Genomic DNA, 21901 nt, shown 5'->3' with positions numbered 1-21901 from the left:
CACTGCTATCGCACTCGGATGCAGTCTCTACGGAGCCAGTCGACAGATCGAACAGGCCGTAAAGAGATTTGTCGGGCTCGATTGCCGCAACTTGGGTGGTGGCCGTATGTCGAGCCACCGCGTGCCTCACCCACCGCTGAAGCCTCGACCGGCCCGAGCGCTTGCGCTGGCGGGAGACCGGGAGGGTGGCCGATGGGGGAGTCGACCGATACGGGGTCGACGGTTGCCGCAGCAGAACGCCGCGGACACATGCGCGAAAATGCGTCGCACCGCGGACGGGGAGCGCATCGACGTCGAGTGGAGCCTCCTGGAGCCAGGCGGAGTCGTCGGTGATGAAGGTGAGAGCACCGAGACGGATCTCTCGGCCCTCGACCAAAACTCCAGCAGCCACCATGATGAAAGTACTCGGAAGAATCGCAACTTCTCCACAAAATCGCTAAAACACCTGCCTCACTGTCGTGGTTCTAAGTCTGACAGTAGAGTGGGGGGTAGGTATGGAGAGGCAAGGTCCTAGCTATGGAGAAGTTGTAAACACAAGAGATGTACGAGTTCAGGCCCTTCTCGGAGGAAGTAAAAGCCCTACGTCTCGGAGCCCGGAGGCGGTCGAGTGGATTATGTGTATATGAGTTACAGGGTGCCGAACCCTTCTACCTGTGGAGGGGGGTGGCTTATATAGAGTGCGCCAGGACCCCAGCCAGCCCACGTAGGAGAGGGTTTAAGGTGCGTTAAGTCCGGGGCGTTACTGGTAAGGCCCCACATAAAGTGTCTTTACTATCATAAAGTCTACTTAATTACAGACCGTTGCAGTGCAGAGTGCCTCTTGACCTTCTGGTGGTCGAGTGAGTCTTCGTGGTCGAGTCCTTCAAGTCAGTCGAGTGAGTCCCTCGTAGGTCGACTGGAAGGTGATCTCTTCTAAGGATGTCCCTGGGCAGGGTACTTAGATCAGGTCTGTGACCCTACCCTAGGTACATGACTCCATCATTTCAGCTCGAGCTGAATGTGCTTGTTTTCCAGTTCAGTGTAGCGAGCCACAAGGTCACAGGAGTTCTGCGAAGAACCAATCGACTAAATGTCAAAGATAATTCATTTCCGAGTGGAAAAGGAAAAATCACGTGTTTCTAAGACTACAGCCGAATCCAAGCATTCGACCGTAGTCTCGGGGACTACACCCAGTGGGTGCACTCAGCGTGCCCCCACTAATCCTATTGAAGACAGAGTCGACCAGTCGACCGGTTTGCGAAATCCAGTCGCCATAGTCGAATGACGGAAAGACTGAAATTATAAATCCTAAGGCCGACTGCCAGCAGTCGACCTTAGCCTTGGGGACTACACCCAGTGGGTGCACTCAGCGTGCCCCCACCGGTTTGCGAAATCCATTCGCCATAGTCGAATGATGGAAAGACTGAAATTATAAAGCCTAAGGCCGACTGCCAGCAGTCGACCTTAGCCTTGGGGACTATACCCAGTGGGTGCACTCAGCGTGCCCCCACCGGTTTGCGAAATCCATTCGCCATAGTCGAATGACGGAAAGACTGAAATTATAAAGCCTAAGGTCGACTGCCAGCAGTCGACCTTAGCCTTTGGGACTACACCCAGCGGGTGCACTCAGCGTGCCCCCGCTAACACGGAGTTTAAATCGACACACCCACTGGGTGACTACTATAAATTCTGGAAAGAAAAGTTTTTTGATAGCATATCCTAACAGAACAAGTGGTGGTCGACTGACCTGAACATTCCTTTGAAGGGCGGAACTGGCGTCGTAAGCTGCCTGGCTCGCATCCCGGATGGTCTTCCATCATGATCCCTGCCTGGCGTATCGCCTCCTTCGCGGCGCCAGCTTGGTCCTCTAGGACGTGGTGCGTCGTGAAGAGGGAGGGCTGCGGAGCACTCGTCAGCGGATCTGCGAAGGACACAGTGTGTCGAGTGGTGTTCTCCTCCTCCGCGACCAGAGTCTCAGGCACCGTCACATCCTGGGGCACCCTGCTGGCAGACGCTTTCCTTCTCATTCTGTGCTTTAGTGGTTCCTCGTCTTCATCATCATCAGGGAGAGTGATAACAACATTGGATGGAGCTACAGAAAAGAATCAGAATTAGAGATCATGAGTCAGTCGACTAGAAACGGTGTTAAGAGTATAATACCAGGTTTTGAGGTTGCTGCGTCCTCCATCTCATGGTCGTCAGCCCGGGCTGAGGTCTCAGAAGTAGCAGCACTGCAACTCCAAAGAGTCAGTCGACTAACTCCAGCGCCAACCAGAGATAAAGTTCACGCAAAACAAGAAGACTTAAGCAACATGATTACCCTGATATGGTGGGGATGGACACCTTCATCTTCGGCAGGTGCTTGGTCGGCTTTGACGGGGCCGCCCTGGGCTGCTTCGGCGCCTTTTCAGTCGGCGCCGGAGAGGTGGTCCGAGGGCGCTTGGTCGACTGAGTGACAGTCGCAACCCCCTTGCCACGTTCAGTCGTAGGGTCATGGACAAGCTGCGGCCGCCTTTCCGAGCGCGGTGGTGCAACCTCCTCCTCCTCCTCTTCCTCGTCTTCATCAACATCATCATTATCGTCATTAGTGTCATCATCATCATCATCATCCTCAGCGGCGTCCGAGTCCCACTCCTCCTCCTGGCTCTCACCCCCGCTCGCTTCTCCCTCCTCAGTCAGAGCTTGTGCTCCGTTGGGCATCGAGTACAGCTCAGTGAGGGCTTGATAGACATCCAGACAAAGATCAGTCGACCGATCGGCAGGCAAAACAGAAATAAATATGACGATAATACAATGGGAAGTGGAGCAGACATACCTTGTTTGGATCACTGTGGCAGTCGAGTGGAGGAATCCTTCTGGCTCTGCGAGGGTTATCCTTATTCCCAGTAACAGCGGCCATCCACCTTTCCAGAGTGGCATCGTCGACTGTTTCTGGATTGACCCGAGTCACATCCTCAGTCCCGCAGTACAACCACATGCAATGGCTCCGGAACTGAAGAGGCTGGATACGACGCCTAAGGAAAACCTCCAGGAGATCCATACCCGTCACTCCATCCCGAACCAACTGAACTACACGCTCCATCAGCATCTTCACGTCAGCTTTCTCCTCCGGAATCACCTTCAGAGAGGAGGGCTTGTTCACTTGGTCCATGGTGAACTGAGGGAGTCCACTCGACTGCCCCGGCGTCGACTGATCCTGGCAATAGAACCAGGTCGACTGCCAGCCTCTGACTGACTCGGGAAATGTCATGGCTGGGAAGGTGCTCTTGCACCTCACCTGGATCCCCATACCCCCACACATTTGGACAACTCGGGTTTTTTCGTCGCCTGGGCTCGCCTTCTTCACGGTCTGAGAGCGACACGTGAATATGTGCTTGAGCAAGCCCCAATGCGGTCGACAACCAAGAAAACTCTCACACATGGACACAAACGCGGCAAGATAGGCGATAGAATTCGGGGTGAAGTGGTGGAGTTGCGCTCCAAAGAAGTTCAAGAAACCACGAAAGAAAATGCTCGGCGGCAAAGAGAATCCGCGGTCGACATGGGTAGCCAAAAGCACGCACTCACCCTCTTCCGGCTGGGGCTGCTACTCTTTCCCCGGAAGCCTCGCAGCTCCATGAGGGATCAGGCCCTCGTTGGCCATGTCGAGGAGATCCTTCTCCGTGATGGTCGACTGGATCCAATCTCCCTGGACCCACCCTTTCGGCAGGCGAGATCTAGACGAAGACCCGCCGCGGCTGGTGGATCTCCCCTTCGCCTTCTCCGTCGCCGACGCCTTCTTCGCTTGTTCCAGCGCCGCCGTCTTCTCCTTGACCATGGCTACCGGTGAGGCGCACGAGGGGAGGTTGTGCGGAGGCGAGAGCGAGCGCGTTGGGCGGAGACGAAGGGAACAGAGGGAGAATGCTGAGGCACTGTTCAAAAAAACCCTCGCCGGGCGCATTTATAAGATCCCTTCCGAGTGGATGACAGGTGGGCCCGGTCGATCTAATCATATCCTAAAACAGTTGCGCGAGCGTGATACGTGGCGAAAAAAGCGGCGCGGGGATCGAGGCGTCTATGCCCCGTCCCATCCGAGCGCCGCGGACCGCTCCGCTTCGCGCGCTCCCCCAAATTCCGTATCCCGCGGAATCCGTGAACGGCAGATCAGTCTGCCAGACGCGGGATTCCCTGCGATCCGTCGCTCGGAAATCAACGAAGTCCAAAAGATCACTCGACGAAGAAAAAGAATGGATCGAGTCGACTGAAGAAAAGTTGCTCACTATCAACAAAGAGATTTTTTGGTTCAAAGCAACGCACGACTAGCATGCGAAGGCTAATCGGAAACAACATCAACTCCTTCATCACTCAAGCCTCAATCCATTCGGGGGCTAATGATGGAGTCATGTACCTAGGGTAGGGTCACAGACCTGATCTAAGTACCCTGCCCAGGGACATCCTTAGAAGAGATCACCTTCCAGTCGACCTACGAGGGACTCACTCGACTGACTTGAAGGACTCGACCACGAAGACTCACTCGACCACCAGAAGGTCAAGAGGCACTCTGCACTGCAACGGTCTGTAATTAAGTAGACTTTATGATAGTAAAGACACTTTATGTGGGGCATTACCAGTAACGCCCTGGACTTAACGCACCTTAAACCCTCTCCTACGTGGGCTGGCTGGGGTCCTGGCGCACTCTATATAAGCCACCCCCCTCCACAGGTAGAAGGGTTCGGCACCCTGTAACTCATATACACATAATCCACTCGACCGCCTCCGGGCTCCGAGACGTAGGGCTTTTACTTCCTCCGAGAAGGGCCTGAACTTGTACATCTCTTGTGTTTACAACCTCTCCATAGCTAGGACCTTGCCTCTCCATACCTACCCCCACTCTACTGTCAGACTTAGATCCACGACATGGGCCTCCCCTCGGCTTATATAGCCTAGTCGGGCCGGAGTCCTAGTCGGACACGGCCCGTTAGGTAGGTTCGTTTTTTTAAATAATTACGCGCGGAAGAAAAATGAAAAGAAATACTAAACCGACTCCAAAAATCCTGAAATAAATTTTCCCGGGCTTCTAAAATCAAGCCGCACAAGGTGAACATTTATTTGGGGCCTAAATGCAATTTTGAAAAACGCACATTTTTCCTAAATTCAAATAAAATAGGGAAAAACTCCAAAATAAAATCGTATTTGATTTTATTTTTAAATCCTCAATATTTCTTTATTTTGGGAAAGTCATTTTATTCCCTCTCTCATATTTTTGTAGTAGAAATAATTGATGATAAAATAAATAAAATCAAATGATCCTATTCTCAAAATTTGAGAAAACTCAAATATGAAAAATAACGAAATCCCCAACTCTCTCCGTGTGTCCTTGAGTTGCGTAGAATTTCTAGGATCAAAACCAAAAGCAATTAAAATATGATATGCAATTATGATCTAATGTATAACATTCCAAATTGAAAATTTGGGATGCTACAAACCTACCCCCCTTAAGATGAATCTCGCCCTCGAGATTCGGGTGGGCTAGAAAATAGGTGAGGGTGGTCCTTGAGCAAATCTTCCTCTCATTCCAGGTGGCTTCATCCTCCGTGTGGTGGCTCCACTGAACTTTGCAAAACTTGATAACCTTGCTGCGAGTGACTCGACTGGCAAACTCGAGAATCTTAACTGGTTTCTCCTCATAGGTCAAATCGTTATCCAACTGAATAGTTTCCAATGGCATTGTATCTCTCAGGCTTATGTCAGCCATCTCCGCGTGGCACTTCTTCAATTGAGAAACGTGGAACACATCATGAACTCCTGATAATCCTGCGGGCAATTCCAACTTGTAGGCCACTTCTCCCATACGCTTCAAAACTCGGTAGGGTCCTACAAATCGTGGCGCTAACTTTCCTTTTACTCCAAAATGCTTTGTTCCCCGAAGTGGTGATACTCGAAGATAAGCTCTATCTCCAACTTCGTAAATTGTCTCCTTGCGTTTTGAATCTGCATAACTCTTCTGTCTAGACTGAGCTACCTTGAGCCTATCGCGAATCAACTTCACCTTCTGTTCAGACTCTTTAATCAAGTCAGGTCCAAACAACTGGCGGTCTCCAACTTCGTCCCATGACAACGGTGTCCTGCACCTCTTTCCGTACAAGGCTTCGAAAGGGGCCATCTTTAAACTAGATTGATAGCTGTTGTTGTAAGAAAATTCTGCATATGGCAAATTGTCGTCCCAACTAGATCCATAATACAGCGCACAAGCTCTCAGCATATCCTTCAAAATCTGATTAACTCTCTCGGTCTGTCCATCTGTCTGTGGATGAAAAGATGTACTGAATTCTAGCCTGGTTCCCAAAGTTTCGTGCAACTGTTTCCAGAACTTTGAGGTAAACTGGGTTCCTCTATCTGATACGATACTCCTCGGAACTCCATGCAGACATACGATCCTGGTCATGTATATCTTTGCCAACTTAGCACTGGTGTAAGTGGTCTTTACCGGGATGAAATGAGCTACTTTCGTCAACCGATCGACTACAACCCAAATCGAGTCATAGCCTGAACGAGTCCTGGGCAATCCCGTGATAAAATCCATGCCTAACTTATCCCACTTCCATTCGGGTATCAGCAATGGTTGTAACAGTCCTGCTGGCTTCTGATGCTCTGCCTTTACTCTCTGACATAGATCACAAACTGCTACGTACTCCGCAATATCCTTCTCCATTCCGGTCCACTAGAAAATATCCTTCAAATCCAAATACATCTTGGTATTTCCTGGGTGAATTGAATATGGTGAATCATGTGCCTCTTGCAGTATCAACTTCCTGATCTCCGGGTCATTGGGCACGTAAACACGGTCTTCAAACCATAGGGTATCGTGCTCATCCTCACGAAATCCTTTAGCCTTTCCTTTGCTAAGTTTCTCCTTAATAGAAGCGATCTCCTTGTCAGTCCTTTGAGCTTCTCTGATTTTACTCATCAATGTAGACTGAATCTCCAGTGCTGCTACCTAGCCTCTCGGAACTATTTCCAAACATAACTCTCGAAGATTTTCGGCTAACTCCCTTGGTATTCCTCCCGTCATTAATGTATTGACGTGGCTCTTACGGCTTAATGCGTCGCCTACTACATTAGTCTTTCCGGGGCGATAATGCAATTTCATATTGTAATCCTTAATGAGCTCAAACCATCTCCTTCGTCTGAGGTTTAACTCCTTCTGTGTGAAAATGTATTTCAAGCTCTTATGATCCGTGTACAGCTCACAATGATTTCCAATCAGAAAATGTCTCCATGTTTTCAATGCATGCACTACGGCTGCTAATTCCAAATCATGCGTAGCATAATTCAACTCGTGAGGTTTCAGTTGTCTTGAGGCATATGAAACAACTCTCCCTTCCTGCATAAGTACTGCTCCAAGTCCTCGACGTGAAGCGTCGCAATACACCTCATAATCCTTGGTCTGGTCTGGCAAAATCAACACTGGTGAGGTAACCAAACGTTTCTTCAACTCCTGGAAACTAGCCTCACATTCCTCCATCCATATGAACTTGGTATCTTTCTTCAACAACTCAGTCATAGGCTTCGCAATCTTTGAGAAATTCTCAATATATCTCCGTTAGTATCCTGCAAGTCCAAGAAAACTTCGGATCTCTCCAACCGTGGTTGGTGCTTCCCACTTGGTCACGGTATCAACTTTAGTGGGATCAACTGCTATACCTTCTCTGGATATAACGTGTCCGAGAAATCCAACTTCCTTCAACAAAAACTCACATTTGCTGAACTTGGCATATAATTGATGTTCTCTGAGCTTTCCAAGTACCAAACACAAATGCTCCTTATGCTCCTCTTCATTCTTCGAGTAGACTAGGATATCATCAATGAACACTACGATGAACTTATCCAAGAACTCCATAAACACTTTGTTCATCATGTTCATAAAATATGCAGGTGCGTTAGTCAGACCAAATGACATAACGGTATACTCGTACAGCCCATACCTGGTGGTAAAAGCTGTCTTAGGTATATCCTGTTCTCGAATCTTCAACTGGTGGTATCCTGATCGCAGATCGATCTTGGAAAATACCTTAGCTCCTTGCAATTGATCAAACAGATCATTGATCATCGGTAGTGGGTACTTGTTCTTGATGGTTACTTCATTCAATCCTCGATAATCGACAACCATCCTTAACGATCCATCCTTCTTCTCCACTAGAAGTATTGGCGATCCCCAAGGCGAAGAACTTGGGCGAATATATCCTTTATCTAGTAACTCCTTAATTTGCTTCTTAATTTCCACCAAATCCTTTGCAGGCATCCTGTATGGTCTCTTTGATATTGGCCATGTGCCTGGCAATAGCTCAATCAAAAACTCAATATCCCTATCCGGTGGCATGCCGGGCAACTCTTCTGGAAATACACCAGGGAAATCCCTTACCACTGGTACTTCTTGCTGCACAACTCCTGTTAAGCAATTTACTTGAGTTCCCTTTGGCACATGTCGGGATACATACTTGATCCTTCTCCCTTCTAGTGTGGTAAGCAAAATTGACTTACTAGCACATTCAATATTCCCTTCATACTTTGACAACCAATCCATGCCTAATATCACATCCAATCCTTGGGATTCCAATACTATTAGGTCTAAGGGGAAAACATAGTTACCAGTCCTTAATGGTAACTGATCACACCATCGACTAGCCAAATATTCCGCTCCAAGCGAGGTTACTAACATGGGTGAACTAAGGGCTTGGGTTGACATGTTATACTTATCCACAAATCCCCTTGAGATGTATGAATGCGATGCACCAGTATAAAAAAGAATGAGTGCAGTAAATGACTTAACCAAAAACTTACCTATTACTGCATCAGGCTGAGCTTCAACCTCCTCCACGCTAACGTGGTTCACCTGTCCCCTGTTGAAAGGGTTCGGCTTCTTCCCAGAGCTTCCATTGCTATTTCCATTTTGTAATTCAGGACATTCATTGGCATAATGTCCGGTCTTCGAACACTTAAAGCAAGTGACTTGGCTCAGGTCTTTCTTGGCTGGGGTTGATGGGTTGGTGCGGTTCTACCGTTGCTTCCTCCATTGCCATTACCATTCTTGGTGCCATTATGAGTGTGTGAGCTACCTCCCCCATGGGTATGTTGAAAATGTCCTCCCGGTCTAGGGGTAAAACGTGGCTTCTGTTGAGCTCCTGAATTGTACTTTCCTTGTGCATACTTCCTCTTGCGATTTTCGATTTGTTGTTGCTTCCCTTCAATCATAAGTGCACGATCTACCAACTCCTGGTAGTTGTTGAAGGTTGCTACCATCAACTTCATGCTCAACTCATCGTTCAGTCCTTCCAGAAACTTCTCCTGCTTAGCTGCATCCGTAGCAACGTCATCTGGGGTATAACGTGCTAACTTACTAAAGTCCTCCACATACTGGCCAACTGTTCGTCCTCCTTGGCGCAAGTTGCGAAACTCACGCTTCTTCATGGCCATAGCTCCTACTGGAACATGGGCAGTACGAAAAGCCTGCTGAAACTGGTCCCATGTGACAGTGTCGACAGGGAAAGTGGCTGTGAAATTCTCCCACCATGATGCTGCGGGTCCTTCAAGCTGATGTGCGGCAAACTTCACCTTCTCCGCATCTATGGATCCTGCTGTGGTCAACTCTCTAGCTGTCTTGCGGAGCCAATCATCTGCTACTATCGGCTCGGTGCTACTGGAAAACACCGGCAGATTCAGCCTAAGAAAACGGGCTAAGTGATCAATAGGTGGTGGTGGTGGTGGGTTGTTGTTGTTGTTCCCCTGATTCTGATTCTGGACTAGCCACTGCATCAATGTGTTCTGCTGCTGGATCAACTGGGTGAGCTCCGGTGGAAAGGTAAATCCGGGGTCACGTCTCGGAGGCATCTGAGGGTTTAGAAAAGATGAGATTTAAGAATAGAGGGGGTCTAAAGAGAAAACACTACCCATATGCACATGAGGCAAAAGCACACAATTCACTTCATTCAATCAAACAAGGGCATAGAATCGATCTAACTATCGCAAAAGTGCTTGAACTACTTTATTTACATGGTGGACTACTACTACTGATGATGTGGTCTACTAGAAATATTCTTCGGTTGCAGACTCCATGATATCTACTCCAGCTTCATCAATATAGTCATCATCGCTCTCATCTGGATCCGTGTCGGTGTCGTCGATGATGATGTATTCTTCCGGCTAATCTCCTTGGGTTCTTCATCTTCAACTACTGGTGTTGGGCCTCCCATAAATATCCCGATCTTCATTGTTAGGTCGGCATTCTTATCTACCAATACTTCAATTTCTTCTTCATAATCTTCACGTGTAGCCTTGAGTTCTTCCTCCAGTTCCTTGATTCTTGTCCTTGCCTTCTCCAGGTCTATCATGTCAGCGCACATCTGGTTCTCCTGTCGTCGAATGTGCTGGTTTAACTCCTGGATAAAAGCTGCAATTGATCTATCCTTCCTGGTACTGATCATCTCCCAGTGCTCATCTCGGCGCCCACAAATCTGGTAGATAGTGTCCTTGAGATCCTTGCGGTAGACTTCTCCAATGCGTCCCATGGCGATATGAGCTGCCATGCTCTTTCCTAGATTCCAAGTTGGTGCATCAAAAGAAAACTCTATGGGCTCAGTGACTGGCATGAACGTCCTTCCTGGAACTTGAACTTGAATCATCCAGCGCTCTTCTTCAGGTAAAGTGGCGTTGTAGGTTCCGGTGAAGCTTGGTACTCCTATGTTCAGGTATCTAGTGACTTCCTTCAAGTGACGTCCAAAGGGTGTATCTTCATCTGGTTGCGTGAACTTGTTCTTTGCATCCGCCATCCTAAAGAGTAGAAAAGATGAGAGGTCAGAAGAGAAGAGAGTGAATAGTGATCTAGGTTTTTAGTGTAGTGGTCGTGTCCTACAGTCAGCGTGTGCTCTGATACCATCTCCGTAGCGACCAGACCTCAAACAGTCTAATCTCTGTGCTCCGGTGTCATCCCTGGATCAGTAATGCTGACACCACATAGTACTCGGAGGATTTATAGCAGAGTAACAATCACACACTTATTACATCGAGTGTCTTCATAGAGAACTTATTACAATAAATATGACTTAAGGCCATCTAATAACTATAACAACGGAAGGCTTGGAAGATAAGTGAGTCCATCAATTCCAACGACATCACTGAGTATAGAACCACGACCTAAAAACTCCTTAATCGTTGTCTGAAAAGTCTGCAACATTAACGTTGCAGCCCGAAAATGGGTCAGCACATGGAATATGCTGGCAATGTAACACATAGAGAGTAATTGGATGAAACAACTATACTATATGCATATTTGGCTGGTGGAAAGCTCTATGGTTACAGTTTTGCGTAAAGCCAATTTTTCCCTACTGCAAAGGAATAAATTTATTTAACTATCATGGTGGTTGTTAAACATTAAGAATGGTTGACAGCATTCTCAATCCCAATTAAGCATCATCGTTAACAAAACCCAACAAAATTAATTTAGGGTAACATGTTGAGATTCACATGATAATCCAGGTACTAGATACTCAAAATGTCCATATCCGGGGACACGGCTAACCATGATTAGTTTGTTACACTGTGCAGAGGTTTGCGCACTTTTCCCCACAAGACTCGATCGCCTCCGTTTAGTTTATCGCACTACATGTTGTTTGAGAAGACGGATGACCGAGACATAGTCTTTCAGAAGCGCTCGCGCCTTACGATCGGGTAGACCGTACCACCTACATCCCCTACATCTACTAGTCTACCACTGTAAGAGTTCGCACGACTTAGTCAACTATGCTAGAGCCCATAATAGCTTGTGGCTGCACATGGAAGTTTCTAGTATGAATAGTCTCATGATCCCTTTGAGCCTGGGTGGCGGTCCAAAAGAAAACAGGCAAGTCTTGGAATACCCAGGTGCCTCAATCCACCCAGATGTGTGTTTAAGTTGCCACCTTAGATAAACCATTAATTAACAAACTCACATCTGTCATGGATATCACTCACCCAATCCACGTCTACTAGCATAGCATGGCATAAAAAGCAAACGTAGAAGTAACTCCTAAAGGTTTGATATTAAACATGTAATAGGTACTACCTCAACTACTTCCCATCCCACAATTTAATTAGATCCTAGTCATGCAATGTGTGAGGATTGATCTAATGCAATAAAACTGGGTTGTACAAAAGGTATGATGAAAGTGTTACTTGCCTTGCTGATGATCCGCGAAACCTAGCGATTCGAAGTAACAGGCGGCGCACTCCGGGTATTCTATCGCAGACAAACAAACAAGCATACAATAAGTACTCATCTAATTCACAGGTAAAACTCGAATAAGAGATCTAACCCCAAGGTTCAACTTAAGAACTAAGGTTTGCAAAAAGAATCAAATCGAACGAAGCAACGAAAGTCAAACGGCGAAAGAAAAGAACTTCGTTCTAGCAATCTGGATCTAGGGCAAATTTTACAGTGGCAAAAACTTGTTTAAGTTGGTTAAACTGATAGAGGGTTTCGAGACAAAACTCCAGGCGCTTGAATCGCCTGATTCCGATAAACGAGCGAAAAGTTATACTAAAACGAAAATCGGATCAGGAATCACGATCAGGAAAATCGCGGATTTAATCCGAGAAAAAGAAAAAACGACGAACGCTCACTGAATTAAATAAACCGGAAAAATCGATCTATTTAAAAAAACCAAAACTAAAAAAAGGACGGAAAAACAGAACGGTTTTGCGAAAAAAATATAAAAAAACCGGTGCGGAAATCGAGGCGGCGGCGGACCTCGGGCGGCGTGTGGCGGAGGCGGCGCGGCGGCGGCGGCGGGCGCTGGCGGCTAGGGTTTTCGGGGGCTGGGGCGCTGGCTTCGGCTGGGCCTCCCCCCGGCTTATATAGCCTAGTCGGGCCAGAGTCCTAGTCGGACACGGCCCGTTAGGTCGGTTCGTTTTTTTAATAATTACACGTGGAAGAAAAATAAAAAGAAATACTAAACAGACTCCAAAAATCCTGAAATAAATTTTCTCGGACTTCTAAAATCAAGTCACACAAGGTGAACATTTATTTGGGGTCTAAATGCAATTTTGAAAAACGCACATTTTTCCTAAATTCAAATAAAATAGCGAAAAACTCCGAAATAAAGTCTTATTTGATTTTATTTTTAAATCCTTAATATTTCTTTATTTTGGGAAAGTCATTTTATTCCCTCTCTCATATTTTTGTAATAGAAATAATTGATGATAAAATAAATAAATTCAAATGTTCCTATTCTCAAAATTTGAGAAAACTCAAATATGAAAATAACGAAATCCCCAACTCTCTCCGTGGGTCCTTGAGTTGCGTAGAATTTCTAGGATCAAAATCAAAAGCAAATAAAATGTGATATGCAATTATGATCTAATGTATAAAATTCCAAATTGAAAATTTGGGATGTTACAATAGCCACCAGTAAAAAGTTGTGTTGGCTCACTCACTCTTTAAATTGGTTGGGAATTCTTGATTTAGAGGCAAGAAGATAGCAATTAACTCAAATGTCGACATTGGAACCTTCAGTATGGAAGTTGTAGCTTTTGTTTGATGCAAATACTTACCATTCTGATCGTGGGATCACTAGAGACAGTGAGAATCAGGCCTCACAGATTACCATTTCATCATTGAATTCCCCATCTTATCACTCAATTTATTGAGTCAGAAGTATCAGTGCATTTAAGTATACTTATGAGGTATCAACTTATAGATGTTGCTTGATTGCTTCAGCTCACTTCGTAGCATTTTTTACTAGATAAGAGCTTCATCACATTGTTTCAGATGATCATAATAATTATGCTATATGCTTTTCTTTGTGTGCACATGTAATTGAGGTGGGGAGGGGTTGCTTAAGAGGGAAGGACTGCTACATTTGGTTGTCAGTTCCTGTTAATATGGCTACAACTTCGAGTTCTGATGTTTCTCTTGTATATTTGCATAGGTACTATGGCCGCCCGGATGTTCCCCTAACGTTATAGGCATTTATTATTGCAATATATTTGGTATTGCAAAGAGGAAACCTCCATTTCGCTCAGCTTACCTAGTGTTGAGCAACAACAATCAAGTACATAACTAGCATCGGCATCGTGCTACTGTCCCACAACAACGCAATTCATTGATTATTGGTTAGATATGCCATGCCGTTTATATACTCTTCCTACTTCTTCAGTTGGAGTAACAAAGAAAGGTTGCTTTGCCTCGTGTTTCTATCAATAGAGATTTTCTTCATATTGTACAAAAAACAGCAGCACTGTTGCTAGCAATAGTCATGTACGTCCATCTCAAGTACGGTTTCTCAAGCATGTAACTATGTAACACCATTTTCTACTTAATACAAGTGAAGCCACTATCTCGTTTGTGGTCTTTTGACATCTTGTTGATGCAGAAACTAGGTGTAATTGGTATTTTCACGATATTAATATATTCGCTTTATAAAAAATATAGTTATTGTGGTGTATTGTGAATTGTATTTTTTTGTGCCCAGTTTATCATGCTAGATTATCGTATCTAATATCCATAGTTCTTTCTGATATATTTTAGTTTTAACCATGCGTTTTAAAGGGGGGGGGGATTATACCACATGCTCATCCATCATCCCCAAGCCTTATGAGTATAGATGACTTGGACGAAAGCATGCGACATTCCTGCTAGCTACTATGATATGCGGCATCATGTTCCACACCAAATTATTTCTCGTCTAGGTTCTCACTTTACTATTAAAGGTGAAACAAAACTAGGTTATATGTTGGTTATTAGCTTTGTGTGGTAGAACTCAACAAACAAACAAACAAACAAACAAATTGTGCTGACTGGGATGTAATGATGTTTTTGTTACAAAAAATATGTGGTGAGTTCTCTCTCTCGTTCGTTTCAACATATTGTAGTCAGAAGTGAATGTGATAATCATTTGCATGTTTGCGACTTTTGCTATGCAGAATGAGTAACAGATGTCCGTTGGTGACATGACCTCTTTCTGGAGAGATATGTACTTCGCCATGATTATTTAGGTATGGGTTGTGTTTTTGAGAGAGATATTTTGTCACTATTTTACAGTGTTCAGTTATTGTACGAGCGTGTTAGCTAGACAAGCATTGTTTCGTTCCAGCCCGGATATTTAGGTTAAAGTTGTCGTTTGGTACTGTCTTCTATTCATATTGAGAAGAATAAGTATGGCTCGTGTTTTCAAGAAGGATTCTAAGAACACATTATGTGGGTTGGAGTAAGGAAATGATCATTCTTGAATCTCAGGTGTGTGCATACAATAGCTTCTTTGTTCTCTTCCTATTAGTTGCAATTTCCTGTTGGTCTGAGCTCAATAAAAGCACGAACATCTCATTCTTGAAAGAAAATCCCTGTCATATCTAATTTGACCGTGTTAGGTCCACATGACTACCCAAACGCCCATGGAATTGATCTAGGTGAAAGTGCTCCTCTCATGTCTATTTATATCTAGGAGAAGCAACATGACTTGTGATGGAATAAGTTTAGGGATTTGTCAAAGCTTGAATATGGTTTTATTATTGATGATGTTCTAAAAAATCATTGTCGAAATTCAGGTTATTAGGTAATATTGAATTTTAGGATTGATACTTGAAGTTTTTAAAAGTTTACTAAATTTTGTACTAAGTCTACTGTTACGTATAGGAAGAACATGCTCTAAAATTTTGATAATGCATATGAAAGTGATCATTTGATTATTAAATCTTGCTACTAAACAGAAAAGTTCTTGTTGCTAATATCTTAACTAATTTCCATTGTTCAGGTTCTGACTTCATTTGTTGAGCTATTTTAATTTTTGTATGACAGAAATGAAACACGTTATGATAGATATGTCGACACTTTGATCAGTTCCTTGTGGAATCATGGCAGTGATTTGGATTCCTCAATAATTTAGGATAGGCTTCCATTTTGTATGCTGTGATTTGATTTCATGTGTTTTTTGTTACCAAATACACCCTTGAACCACAAAAATATCTTATATTTAGGAACATAGTTAGTAGAAAATACTTGATGTTGGTATCCCAAAGACGACACTTAATTATTGAGAATTTTATTTGTAGTGTGTGCCAGCACCCTCATACTTTTCACATGAAACCTTGAAGAAAAGTACAATGAAGGCTATGCAGATGGTAGTGGTGGCAGAAAGAAGATAATGAGGGAGCAATGTGGACTAGAAGGGAAGGAAGGAGAGGGAAGTAACATCATGAACTGTGCATATAGCATGACATTGCACTGCAGTTCAAACCTTGGTTAGATCCAAGAGAAACACTATGACTTTGGATTCTAGCTTTAATGGACCTGTTTATGTCAAGGTCAGCCTTCAGTAGTACTAACATATATGGATTCTTAATTGTCGAGGAAAGTCATTGATGTACTACAGCCAATCAAACAATCAACTATGTCATGATAGCTTCTCGTTCAGTTCTTAAATCACTCGCTACTCCCCTAAAGTGCTAATCAATAAGAATATGGCGTTGTTTGCTTCAGAGAGCATGAGAAAATCATTAGGTGAGGCTGGAAAAAAGGAAGTGTTCACGTGAGGACCTGAGCTGAAGATGCGGACTGACATCGGTTAGCTACATTAGCATCTACCTCTACCATTGGGTCTATAGATATCTGTATCTCTTATTCACCTTACGTGGGAGGATTCCCCATGTTCCCAACCTGCTGCAGGAGCCGAGAGGAGATTGTGGGTGAGAGGAAATGTTATCGAAGAGAGAAGTCCGAGGTCTGCAAGATTAAACAGTGGGCATCATCCAGTTTGAAAGAAGAATGTCCTGCTATGATGGGAAACCGAGCAGGAAGGGGAGGGCTCGGTAGGTAAAGGGATGAGTGTGTCGTGGGGTGGGGTTTTTGTGGGACCTCCTAAGATAACATGGTGAATAGTACGGACAAACATGTTTCTTCCTCACATATGGGCTGGATTGGTGGAGCCCGGACTGTAGGTTGGTCATCTGGTTTGAAAGAAGAATGTCCCGCTACGATGGGAAACCGAGTGGGAAGGGACGAGACTGGTAGGTAAAGTGATAAGTGTGTCGTGGGGTGGGATTTTGTGGGACCTCCCAAGACAACGTGGTGAATAGTTCAGACAAACATGTTTCTTTCACACATATAGGCTGGATTGGCGGAGCCCGGACTATACATGTTGAATTTTGGGGAGTCTGTTTGATGTCCAAACATGGCCGGATGTATGAGGGAGAAATAAGCTTTGGCCTTGAAGACGAGGTTAATTATTTGTTTGATTCATTTTTATGCATTGTAGCCCGTAGCAACGCACGGGCATTCTACTAGTATAAGATGTTTTGTAGTGCAATTGGTGTACCATACAATCGCGCGAGGATGGTAATGTTGTGGAGTCATTTTTTTACATTGTGTTTGTATGTGTGTATTCGGGACCTCCGTGTTGAATTGGATTTAGTTTCAATTCAGCCAAGAAACTGTAATAGACACGAATATGAATTCGGTTGTTTGGGTGTTAATTGAATTGGCTCAAGGAATCCTACTCCCAGGTTTCAATACAGAATCATGTTTGGACGTCGAACTATGGAATTGCATAGCAACATTAGTATATGCTTCAAAACAGAAGTTATATGATGTGTGACTATAATTGGATGACTATATAGCAATTTGTTCATCAAATATCCTAGAAATCCAAGACAACATAAACACACACAAAATAGTTTATACACCAACAAAGTACAACACCTATAATTTAAATAGGCGTTCCAAATTCTCAACAACCACAAAGACATAATTCCAAATTTAACATCACAATTGTTCAAATAAGTTGAAGTTGAACATGACATAGTTCCAAATGTAAGAAAACATTTTATTTTGCAGCGGAGGCTGATTCTAATGAAATCGGAGGGGTATGCCTCTGTATCATGGGAGGGTATATTTCCATGCTAGAGATTCAGTGGCTATATCGGTTAGATTTCAGTCCGTAGTTTTCATTTACATCCCAAACAGCTAAATTTGTATTTTTGAAATACCAAATTTAATACAGGTCCTAATACAGATAACCAAACAGGGTGTTTGTCTATGATGAATCCAAGGACTATTACAAGATTTCTTACTAATCAAAGGAGTGTTGGGGAACACAGTAATTTCAAAAAAAATCCTACGCACACGCAAGATCATGGTGATGCATAGCAACGAGAGGGGAGAGTGTTGTCTACGTACCCTCGTAGACCGTAAGCAGAAGCATTATGACAACGCGGTTGATGTAGTCGTACATCTTCATGATCGGCCGATCCTAGTACCGAAAGTATGGCACTTCCACGATCTGCACACGTTCGGCTCGGTGCGCCCCACAAACTCATGATCCAGCAGAGTGTCGAAGGAGAGCTTCGTCAGCACGATGGTGTGATGACAGTGATGATGATGCTACCGGAACAGGGCTTCGCCTAAGCACCGCTATGATATGACCGAGGTGGATTATGGTGGAGGGGGGCACCACACATGGCTGGAAACAATCAACTTGTGTGTTCTAGGGTGCCCCTGCCCCCGTATATAAAGGAGCAAGGGGGGAGGCCGGCCGGCCCTAGTGGCGCGCCAAGGGAGGAGGAATCCTCCTCCTAGTAGGAGTAGGATTACTAGGAGGACGATTCCTCCTTTCATAGTCCTACTAGGAGGAGAAGGGGAAGGAAGGAAGGGAGAGGAAGAGGAGAAGGAAAGGGGGGCACTGAGGGAGTCCTGGACTAAGGGGTCCTCGGGCGTTCGGCCTGTTATCTATGGGCCGGACTGATGGGCTGTGAAGACATGAAGGCCGAAGACTGCACCTTGTCCGGATTGGACTCTACTTGGCGTGGAAGGCAAGCTTAGCGACCGAAGATTCCTTCTTATGTAACCGACTCCATGTAAACCCTAGATCCCCTCGGTGTCTATATAAACCGAAGGGGATAGTCCGGAAAGGACACCGCATTTATTCATTACCATACCCACATAGGCTAGACTTCTAGGGTTTAGCCATTATGATCTCGTGGTAGATCCACTCTTGTAACACCCATATTCGTCAATATCAATCAAGTAGGACATAGGGTTTTACCTCCATAGAGAGGGCCCGAACCAGGGTAAACATTGTGTCCCCCGTCTCCTGTTACCATCAATCCTAGACGCACAGTTCGGGACTCCCTACCCGAGATCCGCCGGTTTTGACACCGACATTGGTGCTTTCATTGAGAGTTCCACTGTGTCGTCGACAGAAGGTTCGATGGCCCCCTCAATCATCAATAATGACGCTATCCAGGGAGGAATCTTCCTCCCCGGACAGATCTTCATATTCGGCGGCTTCGTACTGCAGGCCAACTCACTTGGCCACCTGGAGCAGATCGACAGCTACGCCCCTGGCCATCAGGTTAGGTTCGGAAGCTTGAACTACGCCACGGACATTCGTGGAGACCTAATCTTCAAAGGATCAGAGCCCGCGGCGATCGCTCCCCTCATCCCGAGGAACGTGACTTAAATCTCTCATCGGATTACACCCAGGAGATGGTTCCTGCGGCTGCAACGACCTTAGAGCCAAAGTAGATCGAGCCATCCGAGGCCTCAGAGTCCGCGACATTGGAGCCGCACATGGACTCGACGCCCTGCAATATTCGCTTCAACGGAACTTCGGACTCGTCTCCGACTATAAGTTCTGGACTATGTACGCCCGCGGACACTGAGCTAGATCGGTTATCGATCTTCAAGTTCAGCGCCACTAACGTTTTCCAGCACTCGCCTTTGGGTGACGTGCTAAAATCTTTAAAGAATCTGTCCTTGGAGAAGGACTCCCAGCCGAACTATGTCCGGTTCGAGCTAGAGATGGATGATGAGGAATTTTGCTTCCCACCTACCACCCACTTCATAGCCACGGTCGATGACTTAACCGACGTGCTTGACTATGGCTCCGAAGACATCGACGACATGGACGACGATGCCGACAAGGAGCAAGGCCAAGACCCGCCATTCACTGGACGTTGGACGGCTACCTCTTCATACGACGTGTACATGGTTAATACACCTAAAGGATCTGGCGACGACAAAGAAGAGCCGGATGCGAACAAAACCTTCGAGACACAGTCCAAGCACCGGCAGCCCAAACGCCGCCCTAAGCCCCATCGCTGAAAGGACAGCAACATTGGCACCGGAGAAAATAGTACTCCGGGTGACGCTGAAAATAGTAAAGACCCCGCCGGGGCTAGATCCGAACAGGAACATGACAGCAGGCAAGACAACACTGATGAATAGGCCATAGAAGATGACCTGGAGGATGATAGTTACCATCCACCCTCCGAGGAGGAGACAAGCCTTTGCAACGAAGACTTCATCGTGCCTGAGGATCCTCTCGGGCATGAGTGCTTCAAGCTTCAGCTCATAGCCACTTCAAGGAGCCTAAAAAAGAAATAACAGCAACTTCAAGCTGAACAAGACCTGCTCGTTGACAGATGGACTAACGTCCTGACAGCCGAGGAATACGACCTCAATCGCCCAGCCAAGAGCTACCCAAAACGCAGACTGCTACCTCAATTCGATGAGGAGGCGCCAAATCATATATCTCCCTCGCGCAATGTGGATCGACCACCACGCGGTCGGGACAGGGCGGCGGAACGGCCAACCCGCAGTCGAGATAAAGCAACAACTCAGGCCGAACAGCAGACCGCCACACCACCCCATCAAAATAGGGGACGGAAGAGTCCAGGGCCATACGTACGACCTCCGACAGACCCTGGATAGTAGAGCAGGACACACAAGATCGGTCTACGAATCACGAGGACGTGCCTCGAGGCACGACGATGGCTACGTATTTGGACGTGACAAACCTAACCACACTCGAGCCGAATGCCGCAGACGGACTGCTTCAAAGCTCCGCCACAATGCGGCCCGATATAGAGGCGCCGCACACCCGCTCTGCTTCACAGATGAAGTACTGGATCATGAATTCCCCGAGGGGTTCAAGCCCGTCAATATCGAATCATACGACGGCACAACCGATCCTGCAGTATGGACCGAGGACTTCATTCTCCACATCCACATGGCCCGAGGACACGACCTCCATGCCATCAAATACCTCCCTTAAAACTCAAAGTACCAGCTAGGCACTGGTTAAATAGCCTGCCTGAGAACTCAATCGGCAGCTGGGAGAACTTGGAAGAGGCTTTCCTTGACAACTTCCAAGGAACTTATGTCCGGCCACCAGATGCCGATGACCTAAGCCACATAGTCCAACAACCCGGAGAATCGGCCAGAAAATTCTGGACTAGGTTCCTAAATAAAAACAACCAGATCGTCGACTGTCCGGACGCGGCCCTAGAAGCCTTCAAACACAGCATCCGGGACGAATGGCTAGCACACCATCTCGGACAAGAAAAGCCAAAGTCAATGGCAGCCCTTACGACACTCATGACCCACTTTTGCGCAGGCGAGAACAGCTAGCTGGCTCGTAGCAAAATCATAGCCAGCGAGGCAGGCCCTACAGAGGCCAAGAACAACATCGGCAAGCTTCGGCGCAATAGACACAAACACAGAAGCAATGGCGAAAACACGGAAGACACCACAGTCAACGGCGGATTCAGTGGCTCCAAGTCCGGCCAATGGAAGAAACCCTACAAAAGAAATAATGAAGGACCTTCCAGCCTGGACCGCACACTCGACCGCTCGTGCCAAATTCACGGCACCCCAGATAAACAAGCCAGTCATACCAACAAGGATTGTTGGGTCTTCAAGCAGGCTAGCAAGTTAAATGCCGAAAACAAAGAAAAGGGGTCACAAAGCGAGCACGAGGATGAAGAGCCCCGGCAACCGAACACCGGGGGACAGAAGAAATCCCCCCCAAGTCAAAACGGTGAACATGATATACGGCATGCACATCCCCTTAAAGGAGCGCAAACGAGCACTCAGGGACATCTACGCGGTAGAGCCAGTCGCCCCAAAGTTCAATTC

The sequence above is a fragment of the Triticum aestivum genome, chromosome 7A (assembly GCF_018294505.1).
Source record: "Triticum aestivum cultivar Chinese Spring chromosome 7A, IWGSC CS RefSeq v2.1, whole genome shotgun sequence".
Classification (NCBI taxonomy): domain Eukaryota; kingdom Viridiplantae; phylum Streptophyta; class Magnoliopsida; order Poales; family Poaceae; genus Triticum; species Triticum aestivum.
This window is presented reverse-complemented; position numbering follows the sequence as displayed.